Source organism: Dasypus novemcinctus, chromosome 1 (genome assembly GCF_030445035.2).
Source record: "Dasypus novemcinctus isolate mDasNov1 chromosome 1, mDasNov1.1.hap2, whole genome shotgun sequence".
Classification (NCBI taxonomy): domain Eukaryota; kingdom Metazoa; phylum Chordata; class Mammalia; order Cingulata; family Dasypodidae; genus Dasypus; species Dasypus novemcinctus.
Genome location: NC_080673.1, coordinates 6539547 through 6558911, shown reverse-complemented (window position 1 = coordinate 6558911; position 19365 = coordinate 6539547). Strand labels below are relative to the sequence as shown.

Genomic DNA, 19365 nt, shown 5'->3' with positions numbered 1-19365 from the left:
TTACAGCTGGTGAATTTGAACACCTTAAGGTGGTGAACTGAATATAGAAATACGCAGAAGTCACATAAAGGAAAAAGTGCATTGTAGTTCATGCTTGCAATTTTTAGCAGTTATGCTGACTACTTCGGTAAATTAATTTCTCTATATGGACCTATCATAAAACTCATGAGAATAAGAGTTTTAAAGTAACAGATTTACATAGAGTAATTTCTTTTCCCTTTAGTCTCAATGTTGGTTCAAGTAAGCACTTGGATAAAAATAAGTTTTAGCACTTAATATTTTAACTATTATGGTTAGATGCTAAAATTAGGGATATTGTACTGATGTTCACCCTTTTTATTTAAAGGTTCCCAAAATATTTTTTAAAATTACATGTAATAAAAGTTGGAAGAGATAAAATCCAATTTTACAAAGAAGTTTAACTCTATACAGCAAAATCATTTTCCCAGCAGGTAATTATAAAAATAATTAAATAATTATTGAACACCCATTGTGAACAAAGGTATTGTGCTAGAAAAGGTCAGAGACACAACAAGGTATTAGACATGGCCCTGCCCTCCTAGGGCTAGCATCTAATTAGTAGCATGAAGACTAGACCCGTGAAAGGATAAATGCCGGCAACAGATAGAAAACATTTGTTCTCATGTGTGAGTTCAGATGAAGAAAAGACCCTTCTAGTCTGTAGGGTCAGTAATATTAATGGAAGAAAATGATCAAGAGAGTGAAGGAAGCTATTTTTCTTGGGGTTGGCAGTAGGGACAGAAGGCAGGAGCAGAATATATGAAGGTAAGGAAATGAAAGTCAAATCAAGGCTAGGACCTCAAAGCATGGGATTGGATACCAAACAGAGCTGGGTTTGAGTCCTGGCTTCATCAGACATGTCACCTATTTAGCCTTGGCTTCCTCATTTGTACAATCCTGGTTGGGTAGACATTATAAAAATTAAATGAGATGGACTATCTGAAGTGCTTAGTCTTGGGCCTGACATATAATAAGCCTTCAATAAATGCCAGCTATTAGCCAATACTATTATTTTTAAAGAGAAAAGATGGAAATGGCCCACTTTGACCTCACATGGAAAATAAATCTAAAAGTTATAGACTATAGAAATCTGACTTCACCACAGAGGGCCCATTCAACATTTTGAATCCAAAAAGCAGGGCTTAGAAAACTTGGCCTCCGAGTTTTCTAAGCCTGACGCTCCCTTTCTGAGATACATGTGTGCAAATGGGAGTAGCTAAGGAAAACCAAGCTGTTGCTGCGTTCCTCATTCCTGTTTGACCAGAAATTTCCCTCCAACTTCCTTCCCTGGTTTTCTCCCTTCTTCACACACATCCAACCTCCACTGAAACAAAATATTGATAGGAAGATTCTGTAGCTGCGAGGAGGATGAGCAGGACACATCTCAGTCTTTCCAACTCTGTTCCCAAATCATTTTCTTACTGGCTCGTTCACCACACACTGACTGGGGCTGGGTTTCTGCTCTGTTGGCAAGAACTCTGACTCCACGGCACAGCTTGGCAAGCGAGAGTCTGCAGCAAGCACTCAGTAGATCTGACCAGCATGGACTGGACATTGTATGTTGCCTTTTAAAGGTAAATTCCTATATTATCCATCACCTATAAAGTCCCATCCTAATATAATACCATATTTCCCTTCTAAAAATAATATTTATTATATAATAAATAATAATATAATACTAATGTTTATCCACAAAATGGACAAAATAACACCCAGATCACCAGGTTTTTTGTATGTATTGTAAAATGAACTCAAAAGTTGAGAGGAAATTTATATAATGTACAATCAATCATTTTAAAGTGAACAATTCAATGGCATTTTGTACATTCACAATGTTATACAACCAGCACCTCTAACTAACTAGTTCTAAAACATTTTCATCACTCCAAAAGAAAACCTCCTACCTAGTAAACAGTCACTCCATTTCTCCTACCTGGAGAACCTGGCAACCTCCAGTCTGCTTTCTATCTCCATGGATTGATCTATTCTTGATATTTCATATAAATGGAATCCTACAATTGTGACCTTCTGTGCCTGGCTTCTTTCACTTAGCACAATGTCTTTTGAGATACACCCATGTTGTAGTATGTATCAGTACTTCATTTCTTTTTAAGGGCTAATTCCTTTGTATGCATTTATCACAATTTGTCCACTTATCCATCAATAGGTATTTGGGTTGTTTCTACCTTTTGGCTATTGTGAATAGTGCTATGAATACTCAGGTTTGAGTACTGGTTTTCAATTGATTTGAATATACACCTAAGAAAGGAATTGCTGAGTCATATGGCAATTCTATTTTAAACTTTTTGAGGAAATGCCAAAATGTTTTCCTCAACAGCTGAACCATTCACATTCCCACCAGCCATGTATGAGGATTCCAATTTGCCTGCATCTTCGTCAACACTTGTTATGTTCCTCTTTTAAATTATAGCCATCCTAATAGATGTGCAGGGTTAACTCATCAATTTGATTTGCATTTCCCTAATGACTAATTACGTGAAGCATCTTTTCATCTTCTTTGGAGAAATGCCTACCCAACTCAACTCAAAAATGGAGATGTTGATTCTGGTCTGAGTTCCACTCAAAGCCTTAGTCACCTTAGCCAAGACCATTAAGAAAAAAGTGTGAGAATGTTGATTGTGGAAAGCCTGACTCCCTACAGATGGCTCTTTTGAAATTTTTTTTCCATTTTCACACCTATTAAAGTAAGGATTATAGTGAAAATATATATATATACAAGCTTGAAAATAGGGGACTATTGGAAGAACCCAGCCATGTTTTCCGGTGAGGTTTATATCCCCTTCCATTGACCGGGGCTCCACTGGGATCTGGACCCCTCTGCCCTGGGATCCCCCTTATCTCCAATTAGCCCGGGTGTCCTGTCTGTCTGTCTTCCTCTGTCCTCCATACTCCCTTCACATTTGCAGCCCTTCAGATCACAATAGAGCAGTGTAAGACTTCAGTGATGAGATTCAGGCAACATTCCTTCCAGAAACTTTTAGAGATATTACCTTACCTGTCCGTTGCTGAGTGACGCTGAAATACAAGTACAGAAAGCTGGATATGACATCTGTGTCAGGGATACAGCTTTGATAAATGGAGTGTTCATTAGAGGATCTGACACTGCTGGGCTGCCTCAAACTCGAGAAGCTTGTTCACGGCCGTGAGGGAGTTCTTTCTTCCCCCACATCTCACGAAGGTTACAAAGACATGATTTAGTCTATTTAGCATGAATCTGAGGCCAAAATTAAAAGCCACTGTGGTGTTGTCATCAACTCACAATGTGCCTGAACTCGAGCTTAGGAGATAGGACCCAAAACGTTTAATTTAAAAATCATCTTCCTGTCTATATGAGATCCTAGGAGTTGCAAAGGATAGAGGAAACCCCGAGTGGGTTTTCAGAGCTCTAAGTCACCTTGAGAAACCTAGCTTCTGCCTCCTGAGATGGAGCGGCGCCTCCCTTGCTGCAGTGCTGGTGATTTCTCCAAGGTCCTTCACGTGGCGGGAATCCCTTACTCGGGGGGGTAACTAACTGTTCGTGGTCTCTGCAGGATAGGGCGGTTTTAATCTACTTACTTTTCCACGTGTTTTAATTATGTTTTAAAAGTTTGCGTTACCATTAACTGACAGCATCTGATTTCTCTATCTAGGGCTGCTGTTAGGGTCATTTTTTTCCTGCTTGGTTGCTTTATTATGATTTTAGCTGTAATTATTTAGACTGCATTAGGGCAACGTGCTGTCTGCCAGATGACTGAACTAGCGGTTGCAGAAGTACCTTCTGCTTCGAGCGTCATGCTAGGCACATCATTTACGAGACTGGCCGTGAGACTGGCAGTGATGTGCTCCCAGTTTACTCAGGTGAGGCTCCCAGACTTCCGGTGGCCTGTAGATAGTGAGTGGCAGAGCGGTGACTTGAAAGTACCTACTTCTGACCCCAATGCCCCAATGCCTATGCTCTTTCTGCCAAACTCTGTGGTAGTGAAATGAAAGTGCCTTTCTTTCGGCCGTGGAGCTGAGAGTCAGCTGGGCAGAGACATCCGTATTTGTTTTCATCAACAGGGCACATTTGTGCAATGGCCGCAAAATGACCAGTTTGAGGATAGCAGTGGGGGCTTTGTAAGAAGCTTCTTATTTTGGACAAAAACAAGAAGAGAAAATCTTTATCTTTTAAAGTTAAAAAGCGCTATTTCCAGGTGCGACACCATTAACTGTCACTTTTTTAACCTAGATTTCTTCCACTTTCCACGAAGCATTAAACCTCTTTTGGTCTTTTGCATGAGAATTAAGGAGAAATTTCATTATAGCAATTAAACTTTGTAACTGTAACTGAAGTATGAAAAAAACAAAACAAAACAAATGCACTATTTTCCCCTGCTTGATGAAACCAACTTCCAGTGTTGTGTACTCAGAAAGATATTTAATTAACTTTTTTTTAAGATTTATTTATTTATTTCTCTCCCCTCCCCCTGCCCCAATTGTCTGTTCTCTGTGTCCATTTGCTGTGTGTTCTTCTTTGTCTGCTTCTGTTGTTGTCAGTGGCAGGGAATCTGTGTTTCTTTTGTTGCATCATCTTGCTGTGTCAGCTCTCCATGCGTGCAGCACCATTCCTGGGCAGGCTGCACTTTCTTTCGCGCTGGGAGGCTCTCCTTATGGGGCACACTCCTTGCATGTGGGGCTCTCCCCTATGGGGGGACACCCCTGCGTGGCAGGGCACTCCTTGCACGCATCAGCAGTGCATATGGGCCAGCTCCACACTGGTCAAGGAGGCCCGGGATTTGAACTGTGGACCTCCCATGTGGTAGGCAGACACCCTAACCACTAGGCCAAGTCCGCTTCCCTTAATTAACTTTTAATTAAGAGTGTGAAACTCGCTTTCCATTTTATTCTAAGTTTTCCTGAAATATTTTGGAAACATGTTTTCCTTATCTTAACAAATATGTTGTGAATCTTTAAAAATTCTGGTGATGCATTTTAATGAATTTGACAAAACATTTGAGTAATAATCTATAAACATGAGGAATTTTGGTGATGAAAGATGAATAAATATGTTAACAATTTAATTTAATATTTGATGACATGCATTATCTATGAGTACCAAATACTAAAAATGAACATTTTTTTGTATACCAAAATAAATGGTGTACATTGGATATAAATTAGTAGTATTGGATTTGATACACACCTCCACATGGAAGATCAATAAACCTTAGAAGAATATGACAGAAAAAAAGTATTACAAAATGAAATAAAATACAGAAATAAAAATTTTCTTAGTTTGCAATTCAGTGCAAGAGCCAAAAAAGGAGGGAGATAGAAGTTTCATGAGTGGGGTTAAAGGTTAGTAAAGAAAATTAACAAGCTCCATGCCAGTAATAGGTAAAGTAATAGGCAAAGTACTAAGGGTTCTTAAGAATTTGTAAAGAGTTAACTTTGAAAGAAGAGAATAATAAATGAAGAAGCCAAAGCATAATTTGTTTTATAGGGAGCTGATATTCCAATTTCGTTTCTGGCATTAAAGCATCAGCATTCTATTGTACAGCTTTTTGACACACTATTACACTGTGTTGTATCATAACATCATAAAATGAATTCAATCATCTTCAATACACTCTTCCTCAGGCCTTAACTTGTTCACTCTAATTGGAGGAGAATTGCAAGAAGAACATGATTAGAACCCAATTTCTAGGAGCTCCCCCCAACCCTCTTGTGCCATATATCTCTTATGCCTCCTTTTGGGGCCCCCTACATTGAGGTCACACCTGTATTTATTTACTTGCTTTTCCAATGAATTTGTCTAATGTGAACATCCTTCTTATTTGCCAGACGTGTTGCATGCTAAGTACATACGTATAGCTCTTTCTTCCTATTACCTAATCCTGGGACTTCCTTCAAGAAAATACACATATGCCTACATACATATATACACACGTGCATACACACACACATGCATACATAAGAGATCAGAGAAGCAGGTCATGACAGCTCTCCTTCTGCTCAAAAATCTTGAAAGGCCTCCTAACTCCCTACATTCCAAGACCAGGGCCACAGATGACTGGGGAAGTTTCGGCTCCCTCCTCTTTTGGTAAAGGCAGCAGGTATACAGGCAGTTGTAATGCAAGATAAGGCCTGCGGAAGAGTGTACTGAAGACGGTTAAATTCATTTTAAGATGTTAGGATGCAACATAATGTAATATAGCATCAAAAAAGTTGTACAATGGGATACTGATACTTTAATGGCAAATAATGGCACAGCATGATGTTTTGTATTCTTGACTTCAGATGGGTTATCAGAGAAGGTTTCTCAGGCTCACACTTGAGGTAAGTGCTGAGTAAAATTTGTTAAGGCAAGAAGTAAGCAAAGAATCCTTCCAGGCAGAGACCGCAGACTGTGTAGAGCTACAGAAGCATGGCATGGCCCAGCATATCTGAGTTTTACGAGGAATTCTCCAGAGCTGAACGGCAGAGAAGAGGCATTAGTAGAAGACAGTGAGTGGCTGTGGGCAGGAACAGCCTACCACTGGTTCCCCACTGGATTTGAAGTGTGCTGTGTGTCAGCAAAACATCTTATTTATTTTATATAACTCCGCAGTCTGAGCTAAGGCTTTACAAAGAGAGGGAATGGAATTGAAGATTAAGAATACACAAATAAACAGAATATTAATAGAGAGAAAAGGACTTGAAAGCAGCGAAAGATGGATCAGTCATACAAAAATATAGGGTTCAAATGTGGAGAAGAAGGCAGGTCAATAAAATATAGTTGATATTCAATCATATTCTGAGAAATGCCACTACTGTTTCTCTTCATTCCAGTCACTGAGGTCTGCGCTAGCCCAATCTAAAAGGGCTGTCTCTGGCCACAGAGTCAGCTACAGCTACACCACAAACCGCGTCCATTCCTGGGGAACTTTTCCAGTATTTCTGTGAATCTGCTCCTGGATCTTTGAGGACAATCGCCTTTGTTGAAATGGTTTGCACTCTGCTGCTTCCAAAGGCTTGAGCATCAGACTTCCTTTGCTTCCAGTCCAGCTTGCCTCTTGATGGGGAATCCAGCTGCCTGGGGACGCACTTTCAAAGCCTTGTAAAGCCACTGAAACCTAATTGGGCAAAGCCATTGGTTCCTTTTCCTCCAGGGGAAAAGTACAAAAAGTGATTCAGGAAGAACCTTCTATTCAAAGAATATTACTATATTAGTATAGGTGGTTTTGTTATTTTCAAACCATATTCTTATTTTACCCGGTGCCTGGACACACTTCCTGGCCCTAGTAAACTCACTATCAAGTTTGGAGTTCCTGTGTTACCCAGGAATGGCTTATGGTGTCTCTGTAAGTGAACAAGTATAATTAATCCAGTACCTGCTGGCCACCTCCTGGATCCTGCTTAATGCATTAACAAATACCCCTGAGCCAGTGTAAACACATTGCAGAGAGATTTTCTCATGCACCAGGGGCTCAATTCAGTAGAAAGGATAGATAACGTTATCAATGTCCAATTTTCCATACATCGCCTGAAGTTGTTTCTGGCTACCCAGCTATCTTTTTTTTTCATCTAATAAACTTTATTTTTAAAGCAGTTTTAGATTATAGAAACATTACATCAAAAGTATAGGGGGTTCCCATGTACCCTGCCCCCTCCCCCTACTTCCCCAATTAATAACTACTTACATTCATGTGATACATTTGTTACAATTGATGGACAAAGACTGAAGCATTGTTACTAACCAAGGTCTATATTTTACATTATGGTTACACTTTGCACCATACAATTTTATAGGTTTTGACAAAATGTATAACAGTCTGTATCTGTCAATGCAATGTCATGCAGAACAATTCCAATGTCTAAAAATGCCCCATGTTACAGCTATTCTTCCCTCCTCCTTCCCTCAGACCTTCTGGTAACCACTATCTTTATATCAATGCTACAAGTTCTATCATTACTACAATAATTCCACTTTATTCCATGGTTGCTACGCCCCACCCCCTTATTTGTTCGTTCATTCCTCCATCTTGAGGATTTGGGGATGTTAACGTCAGCTCTGCTTCATACTGAGAGGGGGCTTAGATCTTATGGGGCAGATGGAAGGAACCGTTTTGCTTGGCACTGTAGATAATCTTTGTTTTTGGGGATGGGGATTGTCTGTCATCATCATTTTGTTTGTTGTCCTGGGCGAGTCTGATGAACTAGAGAATAAGTATTAGCCGCAGTTCTGCTGAGATTCAGGACTCAACTAGCATGTGAACAGACTTAGAAGATTTAAGTCTCTGGGACATATATTTAATTGGTATAGTGCTAATTATAGGTTCAAATAAAAGGGATAGAAGAATCATGTGTAGGGAAATTTTAAATGAGTCTAACTCTGCTACATTGGGGAAACAGGTTATCGTATGTTCCAAGGCGAGGCCCACTGATGGGGTGCTGATTCCATGGGGTTGTGTGCCCTGCCTATAGTGTCCAGATGTCTCTAGAGCTCTCAGGAGCACCCCTGTTTGAGGCACTGTTTACTGTGGCTGTTAGTGAGATCTTCCTGAGGTGTGCATAAGCGTAACCTCTGGAATGACCTCCAGATTCACTTTGAAATCTCTTAGCCACAAAAACTCCTTTGTATTTAATGTTTCTCCCTTTTGGTCAAGGCCTTTTTCCAAATGCATCACTGGTTGGCACTTGGTAATAATCCCCCCTCGGTGCCAAGGAGGCTCATCCCCAGGAGTCATGTCTCATGCTGGGGAGATGTCGTGAGTTTATTTGCTGAGTTTGGCTTAGAGAGAGGTCACACTCAAGCAACAAGGAAGTTCCCAGGATGTAATTCTTAGGTAAAATATATTATTAGTCTAAGTTTCAATTTTACAAGAATAAGGTTCATAAGTAAAAGCATAATGAACGCTTGGCATCTTGGTCTGTTTTCTTTTAATAGATACTGCCTATGTACTCTAGAGATTCTTGCCACTCTATTTGAGATCGTAGGAGGAGCCCCCAGGAAGGGAATTTAATATTTTATTGGTTACTGCGTGAGTCTCCACTCACTGAGATAACACCCTATGGCCACACGAACACATTCATACTCCACAGAGGCGTGCTCCAGGTGCACCCTTCCCCACATGTCCCCCACCGCTGACACCCTGTACCAGTGACCCTCCGCCGCCATCGTTGCCAATAGAACACGCCCACAATTGTATTCTCAACCACAGTCCTCGACTTCCCCAGAGCTCATTTGTTCATTCTTCCAACCCCACCCCCACCCCCAGCTCTACAGATAGCCTGGCCCACCCCAACCCTGCTCACACTCACACTCTTCAGTATCGACCTCACTAACATCCCTCCACGACCATCACCCCTGTCCACTGCCAAACCACTCCCTGGCCACCTTATCAATTCAGCCCAGATTGAACACTGGCTCACCACTCTCTACTCCCTTCCTATCTCCCGGTAACCTATCTCTCAGACTCCACCTCCGTGAGTCTAGTCATTTCCTTAGTTCAAGTCAGTGAGATTACACGATATTTGCCCTTTAATGACTGGCTTACTTCATTCAACATATGGTCTTTGAGACTCATCCATGTTGCCACATGTGTAAAGACTTCATTCCTTCTTATAGCTGAGTAAGATTCCCTCATATGTATATACCACATTTATTTACCCATTCATCTGTTGATGGACACGTGGGTTGCTTCCAACTTTCAGCAATTGTGAATAATGCTGCGATGAATGTTCGTGTGCATGTATCTGTTTGTGTCCCTACTTTCAATTCCTCTGGCTGTATTCCTAGTAGAGGGATTGCCAGATCATATGACAATTCTATACTTAGCTTCCTGAGGAACCGCCAAACCATCCTTCCCAGGGGCTGCTCCATTCTACATTCCCACCAGCACTGGATGAGGGCTCCCATTCCTCCACATCCTCTCCAACACTTGAAGTTTTCTGCTTTTTTTTTTTCTTTATTTTTTTAATATTACATTAAAAAATATGAGGTCCCCATATACCCCCACCTCCCTCACCCCACTCCTCCCCCCATAACAACAATCTCCTCCATCATCATGAAACATTCATTGCATTTGGTGAATATATCTCTGAGCACTGCTGCACCTCATGGCCAATGGTCCACATCATAGCCCACACTCTCCCCCAATCCACCCAGTGGGCCATGGGAGGACATACAATGTCTAGTACCTGTCCCTGCAGCACCACCCAGGACAACTCCAAGTCCTGAAAACGCCCCCACATCTCATCTCTTCCTCCCACTCCCTACCCCCAGCAGCCACCATGGCCACTTTCTCCACACCAATGCCACATTTTCTTCGATGACTAATCACAATAGTTCATGAATAGAATATCAGTAAGTCCACTCTAATCCATACTCTATTCCTCCATCCTGTGGACCTTGGAATGATTGTGTCCACTCCACCTCTCTATCAAGAGGGGGCTTAGATTCCACATGCATGCTGGATGCAATTCTCCTGCTTTCAGTTGTAAGCACTCTTGGCTCCTGGTGTGGTGGCTGACCTTCTTCACTTCCTTGTTAGCTGAGTGGGGTAAGTCCTATAAACCAGAGTGTAGGAGCTGAAGTCTGTTGAGGCTCAGGGCCTGGCTATAACATGGTCAGTCCAGAGATTCAGGTCCCCTGGGTATACACTAAACCCCAGCACCAACTACAGTTCCGGTAAAAGTAACAGGAGAGGCTTGTGGACAAAGATCACATCTGAGTCCAGCTCCATCCCACAGAAACACAAACTCCAAAGTAGGGCCTCTGCTTTTTTTTTAATAGCAGCAGTCTGAAAGGTATAAGGTTATAGTTTTGATTTGCATTTCCCTAATAGCTAACGATGTTGAGCATCTTTTCATGTGCTTTTTAGTCACCCAGGCATGATGCCCTTTTTTCTATAAAAATTATCCTTTTTCTTAACTACCTTTGGGGTACCTTTCAAATATCAAGTCCATTTCTATCTGCCTCTGTGTGTGTGTGTGTATGTGTGTGTGTATGTGTGTGTCTATATCTTTGTGTATTTATAATCCTATCTCTAATCACTTGGCTTCATCATTTCTCCTGGAAAGCAATAGCATGGATGTTGTTTATCAAATCAAGTGGTGGGCCTCAGATGAGCTGATGAACTGGCCACCCTCTCCAATGGTGTAGACAACTATCAGCTGGTGCCTCCTTGTAGAGAAGAAGCTATTGAAGCAAATTATGCCACTGGAGAGAGGGAGGCAGTGCATGGCAATCCTCCAGGGCAGGGGCTCTTGACCCTTTTTGTTCCACATACCCCTTTGCCAGTCAGGTGAAAACCACGGACCCCTCACTAAGTCCCCACTATCCTGTGTATTATTTAATAAATATATCACACCCACACCAACAGGTCCCCACAAGAATAATGCTTTTTTAACATTTCAATTCAGGTTCACAGACCCCTTGTTAAGAACCCCTGCTCTATGAAATCAATTTGACTTGACTTAGAAAAATTAGCTAAGTCTAGAAACCAAATAAATTTCTAATTATTAATGATAAAGAAATAATTTAGTTGAAACGATATTTAAAGAAATACGAACACCCACATTAGGCACAATCAAACACTAAATTTCAGAGCTAGCCATCAATTGCTGCTTCATCTTTTTCTTGACTTAACTAGTTACAAGCATACCTCTGAGATATTGTGGGTTTGGTGCCAGGCCACTGCAATAAAGTGAGTATTGCAATAAAGTGAGTATCACAATAAAGTGGGTCACATGAAATTTTTGTTTTGCCAGTACATATAAAAGTTATATTTACACTATGCTGTAGTCTATTAAATGTGCAATAGCTTTATGCCCAAAAAAAAGTATATGCCTTAATTTTAAAATATTTTCTTGCTTAAAAATGTTAACCTGTGGAGCAGATATAGCTCAGAGGTTGAGCACCTGCTTTTCATGTACGAGGCCCCAAGTTCAACCCCCAGTACCGCCTTTAAAAAATGTTAACCATCATCTGAGCCTTCAGCAAGTTGTAATCTTCTCTACAGTGAGAGATCTTACTTGAGTGTTTAGACCTGCTGACTGATCAGGGTGGTGGTTGCTGAACTTGGGGTGGCTGTGGCAATTTCTCAAAATAAGATAGCAATGATGTTGGCTGCACTGACTGATTCTCCCTTTCATGAAAGATTTCTCTGCCACATGTGATGCTATTTGATAACATTTTACCCATAGAATTTCTTTCAAAATTAGCATCAATCCTCTTAAATGCTGCCACTGCTTCTACCAACTAAGTTGAAGTAATATTCCAAACTCTTTATTGTCACTTCAACAATGTTCACGGCATCTTCATCAGGAGTAGTTTCCATCTCAAGAAACCACTTTATATGCTCATCCATTATAATTAACTCCTCATCCATTCAAGTTTTATCATGAGATTGCAGCAATTCAGTCATCTATCCAGGTTCTACTTCTAATTCTAATTTGCTTGCTATTTCTACCACATCTGCAATTACTTCCTCCCCTGAAGACTGGAAACCCTCAAAGTCATTCATGAGGATTGGAATCAACTTCTTCCAAACTCCTGTTAAAGTTGATATTTTTACTTCCTCCCATGAATCATGAATGTTCTTAACGGCATCTAAAATGACAAATCCTTTCCAGAAGGTTTTCAATTGACTTTGTCAAGATACATCAAAGGAGCCACTATTGATGGCAGTGAGGGCCTTATGAAATGTACTTCTTAAGTAGTAAGGCTTGAGAGTCAAGATGAGTCCTTTATCCATGGGCTTCAGAATGGATGTTGTGTTAGCAAGCATGACAACAACATTCATCTCATTGTACATCTTCATCAGAGCTCTTGCTTGACCAGGTGCTATTTCAATGGGCAGTAATATTTTGAAAGGAATCTTTTTTTCTGTAAAGTAAGTCTCACCAGTGGGCTTAAAATATTTGGTAAAACATGTTTTAAGCACATGTGCTGTCATGCAAGCTTTGTTGTTCCAGTTAGAGCACACTGGAAGAGCCAACTGAGCATAACTCTTAAGAGCCCTAGGATTTTAGGGATGGTAAATGAGAATTGACTTCAACTTAAAGTCACCAGCTACATTAGCCCCTTACTAGAGAAACTTTAAAACTTTGAAGTCAGGCATCAACTTCTCCTTTCTAGCTATCAAAGTCCTAGATGGCATCTATTTCCAATATAATGTTTCATTTACATTGGAAATCTGCTGTTTACTGTGGCCACCTTCATTAAATCTCTTAGCTAGATCTTTTGGATAACTTGCTGCAGCTTCTACATGAACATGTGCTGCTTCACTTCGCACCATTATGTTACGGAGATGGCTTCTTTCCTTAACATCATGAACCAACTTCTGCTAGCTTCAAACTTTCCTTCTGCAGCTTTTTCACCTCCTTCAGCCTTTATAGAACTGAAGAGAGTTAGGGCCTTGCTCTGGACTAGTCTTTAGCTTATAGGAACATCATGCTGGTTTGATCTTCTGTCCAGAATAGCACAGTAAACCCAGAGGTGGATGAGAATTGTGGTTGATGGCACAGATGCAAGAATATCCTTGTTAGCTAGAGCAAATATACATCACCATTGCAGGGTGGTGGGAATGTGGAGAAGCATGGGAAAAATACAACTACAGTGACCTATGGACTGTGCTTAGCAGTAATAATGTAATATTCTTACATCTATGCCAAAGATGTACTCTTTTGATAATGGGGGAGTACGGAAAATGTGTGCCCAATGTATACTACGGACCTGGTAATAATTGGAGGATATTATCTCATAATCTGTAACAAGTGTTCCACCCCAGTGTGGTGTGTTGACGGAGGGTGTTGTTTGGGAATTCTGCACATGTGCATGATTGTTTTGTAAGTTTACAGCTTCTGTCACAAATAAATATTTTAAAAATAATAATAGGGTGGGTTGGGAAAAAATACACTAAAGGTAAGATAAGAACTATAATTAGTAGTAAGATTTTGACAATATTCTTTCATAATTTGTAACAAACGCCTCATCACAATGCAAGGTGTTGGTGGAGGGTGGATGTATGGGCCCTGTATGATGTTATACATGTTTGCTTTGTAAGTTCACAACTTTTACTATACACTTATTTATGTATGTTCATATATAAATGATATAAAAATGATAATAATAATAGGGTCGGTTGAGAGAAAAATACTTTGGTTAGTAGTAATATTTTGAGGATGTTCTTTAATCATTAGATAAAAATGTTTGACAACAATGCAAGGTATTGGTGGTAAGGTGAAGTATGAGAACCCTGTATGATGTATGTATGTCTGTTTTGTAAGTTCACAAGTATTACTATACACTTATTGTTTATGTATGTTCATGTATGAGTGATTTGCTCCAATAAATGTTTTTTTTAAAAAGGAGAAAAAACCATCTAGGGAATTCCAGTATGTCCCTCTCCCTCCCCCTCCCACACTTTCCCACTTTAACAACATCCTTCATTAGTGTGGCACATTCGTTACAACTGATGAACCCATATTGAAGCATTGCTGCTAACCATGGACTAAGATTACATTACAGTTTACCCTCTGTCCCACACAGTTTTGTAAGTTATGACCAAATATACAATGGCTTGTGTCCGTCATTGCACTGTCATGCAGGACAATTCCAGTCTCCCCAAATGCCCCGTGTTACACTTACGCGTCCCTCTCCCTGCCCTCAGAGCCTCCGGTGGTCACTGCCTTCATACCTGTGATAAGAGTTTTTCCATGGCTAGCTTAATAATGTCTGTGGCTCTTCCTTCTTATGAACGCATAGAGGCCATTGTAGAGTTAGTAATTGGCTTAATTTCCATGTTTTTGTGTCTAGAGAACAGGGAGGCCTAAGGAGAGGGAGAGAGACAGAGAACGGCCGGTCAGTGGGGCAGTCATTGATTTCATCTACTTACACGTTTACCAATTAAATTCGCTGTTTTATATGGTCATAGTTTGTGGTGCCCCAAAACCATTACAATAGTAACATCAAACATCACAGATCACCATAACATAAAATAATGAAAAAGTTTTTGAAATATTGCAAGAATTGCCAAAATAAGACACAGAGTGAGCACATGCTGCTGGAAAAATGGTCCTAATAGACTTGCTCAAAGCAGGGTTGCCACAAACCTTCAATTCATTAACAAATAAATAAATAAATAAATAAATAAATATCTGCAAAGTACAGTAAATCAAAGCACAACAAAACACGGTACACCTGTAATGAAGCCTGAAATTTACTTCAGGTGAAACAGTCTCTGGATTGTATATACTGTTCCAGATAGGGCTCTGCAGTGGACCAGGGAATTTATCAGTGTTTTGCTAGTGTCATCTCATTTTACTCTCTCTCATCTTCACAAAAAAGCTCTCTAAGTATCATCTTCCATTAACTGGAAAGGAAACCAAGAGGTAGGGAAGTTGAGTAAATGACCTAAGATAGGGCACAATTACCAGGCTGAAAAGCTTGAATGGGAGACTTCGTCTGTCGAAAGTCAAAGTCCACACTTTTTTCTTCATCACATAGCCTCTCTGTCGAACTACTCAGCTTGCCATCTTAATACTTACCCAGGGAGAAAATGGTCTCTGTAATTTGGCTCAGGCATCATGAGAATCTAGATTTCTTATGCACAAGCACAGCTCCACCATCCATCTCTTAACTCCAAGAGTTGGCACAAAAACACCTACAGATCATTTATTTTAACCCCTTCACTTTGCAGACAAGAAAGGGGAAAGTAAAGGCCATGGAATTAGGTTTGTGGCTGGCCTTTTCCAATCAGTATAAGATGGTACTCTATAACTCAGAAATGCTATAATATGCAAGTTTTATAAAATACTCAAAATTAGTTATTAAGTCTTCTGGCAGAGTCCCAGCTCTCTTATAGCCTGCTTTTGACACAGAATTCTGACCTAAACGGATTTTCAAGGGCCAAATCATTTTGCTCAAAACATAAGGCACATGTAACCTGATAACAACTCGGGCTTCCCACATAGACCCGACTATACAGTGCTTGCTCAGCACAACCATTACGGAGGTCTGCTGCCAGACCCTGGAGCTGCATGTCAACAGGAAACACAGTGTCCCAAGGAGGAGTGGTGCAGCTGCACCCCCAGCCCAGCAGGAGTGACAACAGATTAACTACCTTTTTTATAGCATTTCCCCCTTGGAATCACATATCATCCAGAGTTATATGGAAATGCATTGTAGCCTATTTTCAACAGCCAAGCAAAGGGAGAGAAGCATTGAATGAAGGAAATTTAAAAATCCCCTTGGGAATGTAACCCAAGCTACCCTCTAAAAAACGGTCTTGTTTTTGTTTCAAGAAGAATTAAAAATAAAACTGTTGGAAAAGCATAATCAAAAGCTGTTATGGTTATCCTACGCAAGATGGATGGGAGGAACTACAAACTTGGGAAGTAGGGAGAGGGTTATGAGTAAGAGCGTTTGGTTTTCAAGTAAGTTTTTGTCTGTGAGAGCGAAAAGAGTAAGCTTTGACACAATAGAATTAAATCACAGGACTTAACCTCAAGGCAGATAATCACCTGCTAGACCTATCATGGTCCAATTAAGAGTGTAAACCACACACACACACGAATCCCCAGTGTTTAAAAATGAAGGAGAGAGACCTGAGGTAGCTCAAGTGATTGAGCACCTCTTTCCTACATGGGAGGTCCCAGGTTGGGTTCCTAGCGCCTCCTAGAGAAAAGACGAGTAGACACAGAGAGCACACAGCAAATGAACACAGAGAGCAGACAGCAACCACAAAGCAATGAGGGGGGCAAAATAAAATAAATCTTAAAAAATGAAGGAGAAAGTCTCAAAACAGTGGATAAAAGTTCAGGACAGGAAAAGAAAGGTGAACATGTTGGCTCCATTCCAATTAAAGACTTTTTCATATTTTATGTCCAGATTATGTTATAATAGGCCACAAATCCCAATACCTGCAGGGTCATCATTACACAACTAAAGGTGACCAGAAAGGGACCTGCCCTTGCCAACTCCACCAAGCATGACTGGGCTGCAGCCCATTGTTGCTAAGTACGAATGCAAGTCTTATGCTGCCAGATACTCTGCCTTTTTTCAAGATGAGTTAGAAATCTGGAATTTTATGTAAAATATCCTTATGATAAATGTGGACAGCTAATTTTTCAAATTGTTCAAATATCATGTGGACAAAGCAAGTCCTGTCTGTAAGCCAAATTTGCTCTCAAATCTCCAGTTTCTTCCATCCGGTTCAGTAGACTGCCTCCGTGGCCCCCCAAATTCTCTCCCATTCCAGGTCATCAGACAGTGCCTAAAAATTTGTTCCCCTTTTTTCCCCCTTCATATCATTGCCTTCAAAGTTTCTTATCTATACGAGGAATTTCAGATGTTTCACCCATTCACTCAGGGAGCTATATAATTCCCTAGCCTCCCTCAATAAAGTATTTTCCCTGTACTTCCAATGAGAACATAGGGTCCAAACTGGATGCTGTTATTCTCCCTTGTAGGATGTGTTCATTCCTGCCTCCCACTTTACTTCTCGCTGTTTCCTCTTTTTACCTTCTTCTTTCTTTATAATCAAAGTAATAATGGCGATCTGATCCTTCACGACCTTACTCAAGTGTCCCTTCTTCTGGGCTCCCGTTCTTCCATAAATTAATCACTTCCTCTCTAATGGCACTCCCATGAACTTTCTTACATGTCTCTTCCAAGCCCTTAATGCTTACTATTTTTGGTGTTTCACAGCTGTCTCCCCTACTCAACTCCAAGAGTTTCACTCAGGGGTTGGCAAATTTTTTCTCTAAAGGGCCAGATCATAAATATTTTTGGCTTTGTGGGCTATGGTAGATTGGGTTATGTACCCAACAAAAAACAATACTCTTCGTCTTAACCTCTGTTCCTATGGCTGGGAATCCATTGTCAGTAGGATCTCTTGAAGATGTTATTTTTCTTTAAGAAAAAGTCCAACTGAGTGATGGCAGGTGTTAATCCAGATTACTCAGAGCCTTATAAAGAGAACACAGAAGTCACAGAAGCGAGAAAGGAGAGGCCATCTCCACCATGCGTGACCGAGAGCTGTGACGAGCAGAGCAGTACTGACCCTGGGAGAAAGCAGGCCTCGCCTGCACCTTGATTTGGAACTTCTGGCCTCTGAAAACACCAGTTAATAAATTCCTGTTGTTAGACCAACCCATTGTGTACTATTTGTACTAGCAGCCTTGGCAAATTAAGAAAAGGGCCCTATGTTTTCTCTTGCAGCTACTCAGCTCTGACATTGTAGCTCAAAACTACCATAGACAAGACGTAAATAAATGGGTGTGGTATGCCACCATAAATCGATGCTTACAAAAACAGGTGGCTGGCTGGCTTGGGACTTTGCCCACCCCTCATCTAGATGGGCAAGGACTTTGTCTTCTTGTTGTTGGTATATAACAAGCACAGGATACATGTTTGTTAGAGAATGAACTACTCAAAACTCAATTCGAGTTGACTTCCTCCGTCATCTCTCTTTGTCCTAAAACACAGAGCAGTATTTTTTCCCCTCTGCACCCCTACAAGGATGTGCTATCTGGGCTCCTCACCTAACTGTCCCTATCACGGCGTGATACTCACTCATTGCTGCTCTGATGAGTTCAGCTGTTCCTAGATAACTTCCAGGGTCATTCGTTCTGAAGTTCTATGGCTTAGTCTACTATCTTAAAATGCCGTCTATTTGTGGACTTTTGTCTTTCCCTCCCTCAGATAAATTATAAGCTTCTAGAGACTAAGAACATAACTAGCTTTTCAAAAGAATTGCTAAAATGCCTAATCTAGTGCTATTGTCATCATGATTGTTCGTTCATTCATAAAACACATATTTTAGACCAATATGGTATATGAGGCAGACATAAAAATAGGCAAAACAGAAATAGTCCCACTTCCATCAAAGTCAAACTCTAGTGAACTAATGATTGTGTAATCATAAACTGAGATAAATGTTCTGGAAGAACATGCCTGGTTTTATAACAGCATTTCTCACGCACACAAAAATTCCTGGGGTAGGAGGAAAGGGAAGGGCAAGAAAAATTTTCTCTGAGGAAATAATGCTTAAGGCTAGATTCATTTATTCAGCCAATATTTATTTAGTGCCTGTTATGCATCATACACCATTCTAAGTACTCAGAATACAGTAGTGACATAACAGGCAGATGTTCCTGGCTTCAAGGATCTTCTTTCCTGGTGGGATCTGAAGAATGAATAGAAATTAGGTAGAAAGGGGAAGAAGGCTGAAAGAACTTTCCAGAAGGAGGGAACATTATGAACAAAGACTTGGGTGGGAGAAAACAGCACATTCTGGAAAATTTAAAGGTACTGCAGCTCTAAAATAGTTCCAACTATAGAGGCAAGCAGGGGCTACTCACCATCTGTGATCATGT

General features: G+C 40.5%; 1 long non-coding RNA gene across 1 annotated transcript in view; it reads right to left on the bottom strand.

The window, feature by feature from the left end:
• The window catches only part of LOC139438680 (uncharacterized), an 85816-nt gene that overhangs the window by 11054 nt on the left and 55397 nt on the right, over positions 1–19365 (bottom strand). The window contains exon 3 of the long non-coding RNA XR_011648382.1: positions 14685–14816. This is a non-coding gene — a long non-coding RNA (uncharacterized lncRNA). The remainder of the gene's footprint in view (positions 1–14684; positions 14817–19365) is intronic.